Below are 13,779 nucleotides of genomic sequence, written 5' to 3' on the forward strand. Positions count from 1 at the left end.
GAACCCAAATTGGCACTTGTCATCAGGGTCAGAGGTATCACTGGAGTGAACCCAAAGGTTCAAAAGATGTTCCAGCTTCTTTGTCTTAGCCAGATCTTCAATGGCACCTTTGTTAAGATCAATGGCCTCAATTAACATGCTGAGAATTGTGGAAGTATATATTGCATGGGGGTACTCAAACCTGAAGTCAGTAAATGAACTCATCTACAAGTGTGGTTATGGCAAAATCAATAAGAAGCAAATGGCTCTCACAGATAACTCTTTGTTTACTCTCTTGGTAAATTTGGCATCATCTGCATAGAGGATCTGATTCATGAAATCTATATTGTTGGAAAATGCTTCAAAGAAGCGAATAACTTCCTGTGGCCCTTCAAATTATCTTCACCATCAGGTGGAATAAAGAAAAAGACCACCCATTTTGTACAAGGCTGGAGATGTTGGAAACTGGGAAGATTACATCAACAGACTTACTGGAAGGACGAAACAAGGTATCCACCATGATTATTTTTGTAATCTGGTCAGTAAATAAACAGAGTGGCTGTTTCAGACTGCAATATGTTGTTGTATTAGTAACTTTTTTGTAAGCTTGTCTCTGCCTTTCCTTAACTATTGTGGCACTGAGATTGGTGCTTGGTAAAATTAAGCCAAAACTTCTGCAAGACTAAGGTCCATTTTATATTTTGTGAAAATTGGGACTTACAAAAGACTTTTCCCACACCAGAAAGGCCTAGTATCCCCCCTTTTAATTGTGCAGAGTAAAAATGGGTTTATTCTAAAAAAACTTATTTCTAGGCATTCATGCATGATTTGTAAGTAAGGTAATAAAATAAAGGTCGGTTCACAAAAAATATTAAAAATAAAAATAAAATAAATAAAACATAACTTTAATAAACAGTATCCACTGTATGTCAGACTTTGAGACTTGAAAGCAAAATAAAACAAAAAAGATCATCACTAAGGGAAAGCCAATTTTTCCCTCTAATCTTCTAGTGTTTCCTATTCTTTATCCCTGAATCACAGACAAGAGGCCCAGAGTTATACCAGCCATTTTATGGATCAAGAAACAAAAAGATCAACGAGTACACATTAAGGAGGTAACGGAAAATGGAAAGAACCTAAGTCCCTAATGTCTTTATTGACCTACCATACTTGTGCCAGACTGCCCCTCTCTTGATTTACTGTTAACAACACAAATGCACAATTTATATATGTTACAGTAGAGCCGGCTACCTATTTTCTAAATTCTTTTTTTTTTTTTTGGAGAGGTTTTCACTATAGGGCACGTGCGCTTGCCAGACAGACAGAGAGAGACATAGAGACAGAAAGCGAGAAATCACCCCCCAGAGGGGATGGTCACGCCGCAATCCCTTCTCCTCCATTCTCCTCTTGGGATCTTGGGCACGCACGCACACGTGCCCGGCGTGAGTTTTAAGCCACCGGTCCAGGACGCGAACCGTGGTCGCCTACGTGGGAGTCCAGCGACTTAGCCATTACGCTAACCGCTGGTTCCCTGTTTTCTAAATTCTAATCTGTTTTTGTTATCATAACTGATAAAGAATAATATCATCACCCCTATTTTATATATGAAAATGCCCAAGGTACACACAACTTAAGTAACTTGCTCAAGTTCATGCAGCCTGGTCAGTCCTCAAATCCAGGAATCTTTAAAAGCAAGTCCAGTGCTCTTGTCAAAGTTATTCCTATATAAAAACTTAAGATCTAAATAGTAGAGTTACTTTAAACAATAAAAATAATAAACAAGGGGCCAGCAGTTGGTGTGGCAGTTAAGGCAATGGACTCACACATGACTGACCATGGTTCAAGTCCTGGACCTGGCAGCTTGCTTTCTCACTCCCCAACACCCCCCAATCACATCTCTCTCTAGTAAGCACATGTGCCCTGTAGCAAATTAAAAACTAATAATAATGATAAATAAAATTAAATAATTCTTCAAAAAGAAAAAACAAATTATACTGCTAAAACAATGTATAACGCACTGTCTATCTGGAAAAAAATTCTGGATGATCCTTTTCCCAAAAAAAAGATCATAAAACATACTATAGTGAATGTGTCAACTATCCCAAATATCTTCTGACAGATGTCTAAAAATTCAAAGAGTAAAACATTTATTAGACTCTCCATTTCCTACCTAATAAATGTACTGCTCAGAATGCAGAAGAATCAACCAATAATAACTACATTCTAATCAGAACCTTGAAATAGGGACACTAGGTTGCAGGCCCTTCCACCCGGGAAGTTCATGCATCCCCACCCCACTCGTCTCTGGACTTCAGGTTGGTTCCTTGGAACTTTAAGACAAACTCGCACCCCCTACCCCACCCCACCTGCAAACAGGATCGAGCTGGCCAGCAGTTCCAGCCACCAGGCTGCCTGCAGCTGCAGGCCCTTACGCCCGGGATCTGTCACTCACTCTCTGCCCCTTCCCCACTTGCCTTTGGACTCTCTGAATTTTAGTGTTTTGAATAGCATGATTTTTTTGTTTTGTTTTTCTTTGCTCTTGAGGTGTTCCTTATTAGGTCAGTTGGAGGTTCACCACTCCTTAGAAACAGGGAGGACTTGGGGTCACCTCACCCCAGTGACAACAGTACATGGTACTGGTGAGCAACGGGTAGGCCAACCATAAGAAAAATCATCAATTTTCTAATCCTGTACACCTTTTAACACTCAGAGATACCTTAGTAAGTTAGGAAATAACATATAGATCACCTGATTACTAGGTACAATCACAGAGGCTCAAGAAGTATGAGCAACCAACAAAAGGCCTCTCCCCCAAGGGAAATCATCAAGCCTACATCACCCACAATCAATACAATGGACATTGTGGACATGTCTGATAAGGAATTCAGAATATTTGTAGTGACCAAACTAACTGAGATGGAAAAGAGATAAGGAGCTCCAGGAGATAAGGAAATCCTTTCATGATTTGAAAGAAGAAATAGATATCTTAAACAAGAACCAGATGGAACATCTAGGGTTGAAGAATGTGATACATGAAATCAAAACCTCCCTTGAAAGTATTAAAAGTAGGTTAGATCAGGCAGAAGATCGAATCTCTAATGTAGAAGACAAAACATGTGACCTAGAAAAAAGTATCAAGAAGACTGAGAAAACAACCATGAAAAATTAGGATAATATACGAGGAATACTGGATACCATCAAGCGCCCCAACATCCAGATAACTGGTATCCCAGAAGAGGAAGAAAATAATAAAGGCCTAGATAATTTATTCCATGAAATCCTGGAAGAAAACTTTCCAAACCTAGAAAGGCATTCAAATATCCAGACCCAAGAAATACATAGGACCCTGAGTAGAATCAACCCAAGAAGATCCTCTTCAAGGCACATCATAGCCAGTCTGGCAAAAACAACAAAGACAAGATAATAAAGTTGGCAAGAGGGAAATGTCAAGTTACTTACAAAGGTCACCCCATCAGGCTAACATTGGATCTCTCAGTGGAAACAATGCAGGCAAGGAAAGAATGGGGAAATATAGTCAAAGTGTTGAATGAAAAACAATTTCAACCAAGAATACTATACCTGGCAAGATTATCTTTCATATGGGAAAAAAAAGATAAAAACATTCTCGGATAAACAAAATTTGAAGGAATTTGCCAAATCCAGACCAGCTCTTCAAGAGCTTCTGAAAGGAATGCTATATCAGAAAAACTAAAAAGTCATACAGACAGTTATACAAGAACAAAAAGCAACCAAGAAAATGGCTCACTTAAGGATAGGAACAGATACAAAATAATATATACTGACTATCCACACTCTTTGGTAGAGAGCAAAATATTGGAGGACATAAAAGCAGTGAAAATACTTAACAAGGATAAGACAGTGTGGAATAGGGGGAGAAGAGGACAGAGAAAAATAACGAGAGAACAAATAGAGAGGCATGACAATAGTGGGACACAGATATGGCTTCTTACCTCTTGATGATGACGTGTATCGTATTCTCAACTGGATTGGTCTGAGAAGTATTTCATGATGGGTAAAGTCTTTTTACAAACAAAATGAGAAATAGTGATTGACTGATTTTAAAAATTGGAATAATAATAATAATGATCAGAAAAAAACAATAAAAAGATATTGAATGATGAAGTGGGGATTTTAATGTCTCTGTATTGACTGACATGCCTAGCATTCCCTTTTGAAAAAGCAGTGTAATACACTGTAAAGTTATATGCAATTCAATGTAATATAAACAAGATTATGATGATAATAAATAAATAAGTAAATAAATAAAAAAGAACCTTGAAATAAAATGACCATATTTTCACTAGATTAATAATAATAAGGAAAGAAAACCACGGACATGGCCAAACCTATGTCCTAGACTTCAGGAAAAAATACTCCAAAATGTTGGGGAAAATATAGCTATGATATGTAGAGTCTTAATTTAACCTTACTCTGCTTCAAATTGTATCAATGACTACATAAACACAAAGCAAGGATTCTTATCAGGATGCACAAGATCATATTATCTATAGAAAGAGTTAATGTAGATGACAACAGTCAAAATTCCAAACAACTTGGCAACCTAGAAAATTGGGCTGAAATCTCCAAGCTGGAAGGTAAAGACATGAACACAAAGTCCTGTATTTACAATGAAAAGTAATTACGCAGGATAAAATCACAAGGCCAAACCAGACAGAAGGTCATATATTTAAGATCACGTTAAGATTTGTAGATTTTAGATAAACACAAGCTTAACAGAAGTCAGTGCTCTGATATTGCTGCTAAAAGCATTAATGTAATCTTGGTCTAACTTAATAAAACCAGAACATCCAGAATACAGGAGGCAACAATCACACTGCATTCCATGCCAGCCAAATGCAGCATAATTAAGAGTTTGAGGTCAAGAAAATGTCAGTTCAAATCCTGGCTTTGTGGTCACTTACTATTGGGTCATCAGAAAAGTCATGATGTTTTTCTGTTTTTCTATGCAAAAATGTGTCATGACTTTTCTGACAACACAACAGTTACAGAAGTGGCAGAAGAAAGCACCTCTCTAAGCCTCTATTTCTTCATCTACTATTATTGTAAAGATATGTATGGTGACACAGTGGTAAAACAACTGAAGCCACATAGTAAGGTCCCCAGCTCATGTCCCAGGGCCTCCCTCTACATGTCAGGCCGTGATCCAGACTGGCCAGGTCTATAGGTGCATCACTGTAACAAGGGCCCTGTCAAAGGTGCTCCCCCCACTTTCTGCTGCCCTCATGGAAGAAATAACTAATTTAACCTTTCTTAAAAAAAAAAAAAAAATCCGTAAAGAACTTCAGGCGATATATACCACATAATAAGAACTCAATAAAGCGTAGCTATAATTAATTTTCTTAATATTTTTCTTGTGGTATTATATTTACTTCTGGCTGTAATAGTCTCAGAAGGACACTGATGATCTAGAGTGCATCCAAAGAGAAAAAGATGAGAAATTATTTTGATCTTTTAAAATAGTTGAAAAAACTGACAGCATTGAGTCTGGCAAAGAAAAATCTAAAGATAACTCGCTTTCATGCAGAGATAGCTGACTTATTCTGTGTAAAGTCAGAATGCCAAATATTATGGGAGTAACCAAAAGACAAACATACTGTTAAGTTACACATGAGAAAACTTGGTAAGAACAGAAGCGTACTATATAAGGAAAAGTGTTACTTGAGGACAGAGTTGAGTTCCCATTCTTGGAGATATTCAAGCAGAAACTGGATGACACAAGCACCCTTATCACTGCCAGGTTAATTAAGTATTTTCACCTACATTATGTGAGACAATATAACAGGATGGTTAAAGACATGGGTTTTGAATTCAAACAGAAAGAAATTTAGATCCCAGCTCTCCTACTTACTATCTGAGCTCTTAGACAGATCAGAAAATCTCTCAATGCTTTTCCTAATTTTTAAAAAATAAAGACAGCTAGGGACCAGCAGTTAGTGTAATGGCTATATCGCTGGACTTTCATGTAGTCAACCACGGTTTGAGTCCCGGACTCAGTGGCTTAAACTCATGCCGGGCACATGTGCGTGCATGCCCAAGATCTCAAGAGGAGAATGGAGGAGAAGGGACTGCTGCATGGCCATCCCCCCTGAGGTGTGTGTGGGGGGTGATTTCTCGCTTTCTGTCTCTCTGTCTCTGTCTTTCTGGAGAGCACACGCACCTTAGCAAAAACCTCTCTAAATAAATAAATAAAGACAGCTAGTGGTATCACAGTGATAAGAATATATTAGGCATTCAGAAAGGACTGGCTGTTCCAGTGCTGGCTTATAATAAAATCAGATTACAATTTTAATAATATCAGAAAGATATTACTGGGAGATATTATTCTCTTAAGTAGTTTTATAACCTTTTTTAATTTTTTAAATTATGATTTCTGGTTTATATAATATTGATGTATTGCTTTAGGAACACATGTTTTTTAAGGCATGCATACAGTATATAATAATCGATGTATACATATTCTTCTCTTGAACATTGAACATAACACTGTTGTACACATTTGTAATAGTTCTACTAGTTTTTTTTAATATGTATTAAATTGTCTATATTTTTTACTCAGTGGCAGCCTCTTCCCCTTACTTACATGCATTCCTGTATCCATTAAACATTTTCTCATGAACCCTCCCAAGAAGATTCTAGTATCTGTCATTACTCCACTTCTGTGAATTTGAGTCCTTCAGATTCCACTTCGGTATGCCATTGTATATATGTACCATATTTTCCCAATCCATTCATTGGATTTGGGCACTTGAGTTTATTCCATGGCTTAAGTATTGTGAAATAATGTAATAAACAGATGTGCAAATGTCTCTCCACCTGACTGACCACCTGTCCTTTGGGTATATACTCAAGAGGGATTACTGGGTCATAATGGTAATTCTACTTTTAGATTTGTGAGGAACCACCATACTGTCTCCCACAGTGGCTGTACTAATTTATATTCCCATCATATATATTTACAGCTATTATGAATGAGATTAAGTGATCCCACATTGCGGTTTTGATTTGCATTTCTCTTATGATAAGAAATGTTTAACTTTTTTCATTTGCTTTTGAATCATTTCTATGTCTTCCTTTGATATTTATCTGTTCAGATTGATTGCTCATTTTTAAATCGGGTTACTATAGTTTTTTTGCAGATGAGTTCTTTATATGTTCTGGTTATCAATTCCTTGTCAGGTGTAGTTTGGAAATATTTTCTCTGATTTTGTGGGCTGTCTATGTATTATTTTCTTTGTTATGCAGAAGCTTTTTCCCTTGGTGTAATCCCATCTGTCAATTTTGGGAGTATTTGTACTACAAGGTCTAGACACTACATGTACTACAAGTGCGACATGTACTATAAGATCTATGCACTACATGCTAGTGTGGTATAGTACTTCAAGGCCATTTCAAGTAGACAGAGCTAAGAAATGTATATATATTTACTAATCAATGTGTACACACACATTCATATTTATTTTGTATGTATCTTTCTGTATAGATTAAAGAAAAAAATTCATACCAATACTTTCAATTCCTATCCAACACTAAAAGGTTCATTCTAGTATTTTTTAATTAATTATTTACATGTAAGCACATATTTACAGTTTACATTTCTTTTTCCAGCACAAAAACTATGCATGTCATTCAAGCCAAAGATATTACTCTATAACTTATCAGCAAATAGCTTCTCATTTTTGTGACAATTAGTCATACTTTTACTTGTTTTTTCCTTCCTGTTTCCCTTCTCTCCCTTCCATACTAAACTTTTTTTCCTCATTTTATTGATTCACAAAACACCTTAAACTAAAAATATGGACAAAGCTAGAATCTAGTGACAAGTGCACTGTAATTTTCTTCTGAAATTTTTAAAAATTAATTAATTTGCATTCATTCCATGAGTATCATCACAGCATACAAAATGTGATTTTTTCCATCCAGAATATACTGCATAGTGGCTTACTCATACATGTTATCGTCAACAAGTTTCCATTTCTAGTTTAACCTCTACTTCTCATTCTTTGCCATTTCCCATTTCCCACTCTCCTCCCACACTATCTCAGGTGTCTATAGTTGTTTTCCATTCCTTTTTTTCCCCCACATTTTATTGATTCACAAAATTTCTTAAATAATCTAACTACTTTCATTAGCAAGTTCAGCTAGTATATACATATCTAAGAATACATGTCTGACTATAGACATGAAACTCTGAGTAGAATGAATATACTATAAGGTAGCACCTAGCTTATGCTACATAGCTACCTTACTACCTTACTACCATCATTAAATAGGTATTTTTAATATATTTTTTAATTTCAAGAAAAGCAGTTTTAGCTTTAATAAATCAAAGAAATGCTAAGGAACTTTGCTTAAAACTGAAAGCCAGGAAACAGGTTAGGATTCTGTTCAAATAGAAGGTACATGAATCTATCAGCAGCTCAGGACAAAAATCCTTAAAACCAAAAAACAAAGCCTAGAAGAAAATCAGCAATGTTTTAATCAAAAGTTATAAAATGCTATTTCACCAGTTAAGTCTCATGTATTTAATCTATCTTCTGTTGTGGCTTGATCTTCCTGATTAAATTCTGGTATATAATATTCAACTCCAGACTTGTCCCTATGATTAAGTTGGCCATTTTCTTAGTTTTTGTATTCTTATTTCTGTGTGTCTGTATTTAATTTTCCTGGCCTAGCACTCCCTGCAGAACTTCTTGGAGATCTGGTCTGGTGTTGGTAAATTCTTTTGGGTTTTGTTTATCTGAGAATGTTCTTGTCTTTTCTTCCCATATGAAGGATAATCTTGCCAATACAGTATTTTTGGTTGAAACTGCTTTTCCTTTAACACTTTGAATATATTTTCCCATTCTTTCCTCACTCACATTGTTTCCTATGAGAGGTCTCCTGTTAGCATGATGGGATATCCTTTGTAGGTAACTTGCCGTTTCTCTCTTGCCAATCTTAGTAGTCTGTGGTTTTGGTCAATCTGGCTATAATGTGTCTTGGAGAAGATCTTCTTGAGTTGATTCTATTTTGGGTCCTCTGTATTTCTTGGGACTGGATCTTTTAATGCCTCTCTAGGTTTGGAAAGTTTTCTTGCAGGATTTCATGGAATAGATTATCAATGCCCTTATGAGTCTCTTCACCTTCTGGGATACCATTTATCTGATTTTTGGACATTTGATGTATCTAGTATTTCTCATATGTTTTGCTCATTTTGGGGGCAATTTTCTCAGTCTTCATGGTGGATTTTTCTAGGACAGCAATTCTATCTTCTACTTCTGAGATTCAACTTTCTGTATGATCTAGTCTGCTTTTAATACTTTTGAGAGAGGTTTTGACTTCCTGTAGTATAACCTTCATCTCTAACAGTTCCATTTAATTTTTTATAGTGTGTATTTCGTCTTTTAGATCTTGCAAGAATTTTCTCACATCCTGGAATTCGCCAGCTCCTTTCTCCTGCCTCTTCTGCAGTTCATTGTCTCTCTTCTCTTCCATCAATGTTAGCTTTGTCACTATGAATATTCTAAATTCTTTATCGGACATCTCCATGAGTTTCATTGTACTGTTTGAGGAGGAAGAGGACTTATTCTTTTCCCTTGGAGGAGAGGTATTTTCTTGCTTTCTCATATTTCTTGTGACCCTGCAGTAATTTCTAGTCATCTGATGGATGGGGCATTTCTTCCTAATTCTTGAAGCTCAATTTGAGTGTTCAGAGGTGTGCAGAAAGGAGGTGATCTTCAATCTCTATTCCATTCCGTTTTCACTCTTTGTGCCTCAGATTCAGTGGGAATAGAGGAATATTCTGACCCTAATCATATTCAGATGTTTGGATCCTGTTCACTTGGACCTGTCTAGACATCTAAATGAATCTGGAGGGGGAAGTCTCAGCATAAAATCTTCACTTTTGGTCAAGGAAAGCAATATTTCACAGCTCGAGTTTGGTATCCATCTCAGGATGGGCCTGGCCTGGGTTTGTCTATTCTAGTATTTCTATTTATTTCTAATTTCTTTCTTTAATAATAAGAAACCGGTAACCTTTATATTCAATAGTAATTCACTAGCAATGTAATTTCAGAATTGCCAACCCATATACAGTTTTTGTACAGTTCCTTTTTTCTTCATCTGTACAGTATCCAGTTAAAATGATGTTTCTTAGAGACAGTGAGTCCGAGCACCTGCATCCCCAGCTTGAGCATTTTAGGACAGATCATTTTGTAAGGATAGCCGAGATAAATACTGACCACCTTAATGAGAAACAAGTTCAACTTCTGGCAGAGATGTGTATTCTTATTGATCAAAATGACAACAAAATTGGGGTGATACCAAGAAGAATTGTCATCTGAATGAAAACATTGAGAAAGGATTGTTGCATTGAGCTTTTAGTGTCTTCTTATTCAGCACTGAGAATAAGTTCCTGCTACAACAGAGATCAGAGGCTAAAATTACCTCTCCAGGTTGTTTTACCGATACTTATTATAGTCATTCATTAAGTAACCCAGATGAGCTTGAAGAAAATGATGCCACTGGAGTAAAATGAGCAGCACAGAGGCATTTGTTTACAAGCTAAGTTAGGAATTTCCACGGAAGAGGTTCCCCGCCAGAAGAAATTAATTATCTAACACAAATGTACTACAAAGCTCAGTCGGAGGGTATCTGGGGTGAACGTGAAATTGATTACATCTTGTTTGTGAGGAAGAACATAACTTTGAATCCAGATCCTGGTGAGATTAAAAGCTACTGTTACGTGTCAAAGGAAGAACTGCAGGGACTTCTGAAAAAAGCAGCCTGTAGTGAAATTAAGCTAACTTGATGGCTTAAAATTATTGTAGAAATTTTTTGTTTAAATGGTGGGATAACTTAAATAATTTAAATCAGTTTGTTAACCATGAAAAATATTTATGGAATGTAAGAGCATAGATGAGTGATTACTGAAATTTTACTTAGTAAGTTTAGAATGTTTTTTGTTTTAAATTTAGTTCCTTTAGGAGAACTTTCATAATATACTTTATAATTGGAGTTTGTGTAGAAAAAAAAAATGACTTGTAAGTTTGTATCACATACCCCATATAGATGTGCTGCACTTTGTAAAGGACATTTATAAGAAATACTGTAAAGTGAGAGAGAACAAATAAAAATGTACCCTGTCCAAACCTCCAGTTATGATAAATTTGAATAAATAAATTAAGTTTTTCGGTTTAAAAAAAATTAAGTTTCTTAGATCAACTCCTTTTTTTTACCAAGCCTTTAGTATGGCTGTATCATTCATTACAATAGTTACAATCATTTGTCAAATCTGTAGTCCAACTTTGGTTCCCCCAGCATCCTAGTTGATTTTTTTAAATCTTTAAGACAGTAAAATTCACTCTTTGAGAAGTACAACTCTATGGGTTCAGACAATTGTATAAAATTAGGTATCCACTACCATATTTCCACACAAAACAGTATGATAACAACAAAAAAATTCTTCACGCTACCCCTTCATTATTACTCCCTCCCTCCAACTTCACTCTAACAAACACTAACCTTTGTTTTTTGGATTTTGTTGCTATTACTCATATAGCCTTGTCTTTTCCAGAAGTCAAAACAATGGAATCATATAATATGCAGCCTTTGCCGTATGACTTCTTTCACTAGCAAAATCCATTTAGGATTTGTCCATGTCATTGTGAATCAATAGTTAATTCCTCTTTATCACCAAATAGAATTCTATTGAATAGACACACCCACCCACACTGAAGAAAATCTAAGTTGTTTTCAGTTTAAGTTCATTTACTTCTTCCAAGAAAAAGAGAAAAACTTCATGTCCCAATCCAACTCCAGCCTCAGCCCGCCCAGATCACAGTATGAGTACAGGAAAGCTCTAGGACATGAACTCGGGACTTTTCCATGGGGGTCCAACATCACAGAGCTTTGTGTTACTGCTACACCACCAGCTGGTTCATATTCAGGAATTCGACAATGAATAAAGCTTCTATAAACATTTGCATACAAGTTTTTCTGTGAACATTAGTTTTCACTTGACTTAAGTAAATTCCTAGGAGCAAGATTAAAGGACCATGTGGTAGATAAATGTTTACCATTATAGCTTTTTTCCCAGAACAGCTGTACTATTTTTCATTTTCCCCTGCACTGTTACGAGTTCCAGTTACTCCACACCCTCAGTAACACTTAGTGTTGTCAGTTTTATTTGCTCATTAGATATTCTAAGAGATTTTTAGTGCTATCTCATTGTAGTTTTAATTTCCAATTCCTTAATGACAATTATCCTCCCAGTATTTTTATATATTTATTTTTGACCCATATATTTTCTTTGGCAAAGTGTTCACATCTCTTGCCAATTTTTTTTCTATTTATTTTCTTTCTTTATTTTTAATTTTAAGAGCTTGTTATATGTCCTGAACACAATTTTCTGTGTCAGATTTGTGATTTTAAAATATTCGCTCTCAGGATCAGCAGTTAGCATAATGGCTATGTCACTGGATTCCCACGTAGTTGACCGCGGTCCAAGTCCCAGACCCAGCGGCTTAAACTCACGCTGGGTGCATGTGCGTGTGTGCCCAAGATCCCGAGAGGAAAATGGAGAAGGGATTGCAGCATGGCCATCCCCCCTGGGGGGTGATTTCTCGCTTTCTGTCTCTCTGTCTCTCTCTGTATGGCAAGCGCACACACTCTATAGCAAACACCTCTCAAAAAAAAGAAAAAAAAATTCTCTCTCAGTTTGCTGCTCCACTTTTTAACTTTTTTAATCTTTCATAGACCAAAATTGTTTAAACTGTAATAAAGTCCAATATATCAATTTTATGGATCATATTTTTTATGTTGTATCTAAAAAACATTTTGCCAATTCTAAGGTCACACAGATTTCTCCTACAGTGCCTTATTGAATTGTTACTAGTTTTTTTATTTATATTCAGGTATGTAAAAATTTTTTAGTTAATTTTTGTATAGAGTGTGAAGTATGCATCAAGGTTTATCTTTTCATATAACTTCCAATTTTTTTATACATTCAATCACTATATATCATTACAGCTTGCAAAATGAGTTTTCCCAGCATAAATACTCTGCATATTAGTCCAGTTAAAGATATCACTGTACACATTATCATCAATAAACAATTTTCCATTTTTGTGTCCCTTAAATGTTTTGCTTCTTTCTTTTTTCCTTGATTCCCTTTCTCTCATCCTCCCCCATTTCCCACCCTCCTTCCCCACTGTCTCCAGTATCATTGCTCTCCATGCTTTTATACCTTCCATCCGTTCAGTCTGTGCCACAGAGTGCAGATACTCAGTTTCTATTAAATGAGGACATACAAAACCTCTCTTTCATAGTCTGACTTGTTTTTGCTTAGCAGTAAATCTTCCATATTTGTCCACTTTTGATCAAATGCCAAGGTCTCATTGTTTTTCATGGCTGAATAGTATTTCACAAAGTATATATGCCACACTTTTTCAATCCATTCATCTGTTCATGGACATTTAAGTTGGTTCCATATCTTAGCAATTGGAATAATGTCTCAATAGACATGGATGTGCAAATACTTTTCCAACTGAGTGTACTACTATTCTGTGAATTGATATCCAGGAGTAGACTTTGCTGGATCATATGGTAGTTCTATTCCTAGGTCTTTGAGGAACCTCCATACTGTTCTCCATAAAGAATGTACTAATTTACATTCCCACCAACAGTTTAGGAGAGTTTCCTTTTCACCACAGTCAACACTTATCATTTTTAATTTTTTTAAACTTAACCATTCTGACTGGGGTTAGGTGGTATCTCATT

At 35.9% G+C, this 13,779-nt stretch overlaps 2 pseudogenes; both read left to right on the forward strand.

Moving 5' to 3' along the window:
• The first annotated feature begins 4,486 nt into the window (after nt 1–4,486).
• Nucleotides 4,487–10,917, forward strand: LOC102473607 (isopentenyl-diphosphate Delta-isomerase 1 pseudogene; annotated as a pseudogene).
• Nucleotides 10,918–11,800: 883 nt separating this feature from the next.
• Nucleotides 11,801–13,779, forward strand: part of LOC102474437 (isopentenyl-diphosphate Delta-isomerase 1 pseudogene) — an 18,004-nt pseudogene continuing 16,025 nt past the window's right edge.

The sequence above is a fragment of the Tupaia chinensis genome, unplaced genomic scaffold (assembly GCF_000334495.1).
Source record: "Tupaia chinensis unplaced genomic scaffold, TupChi_1.0 Scaffold000539_1, whole genome shotgun sequence".
In the NCBI taxonomy this organism is placed as follows: domain Eukaryota; kingdom Metazoa; phylum Chordata; class Mammalia; order Scandentia; family Tupaiidae; genus Tupaia; species Tupaia belangeri.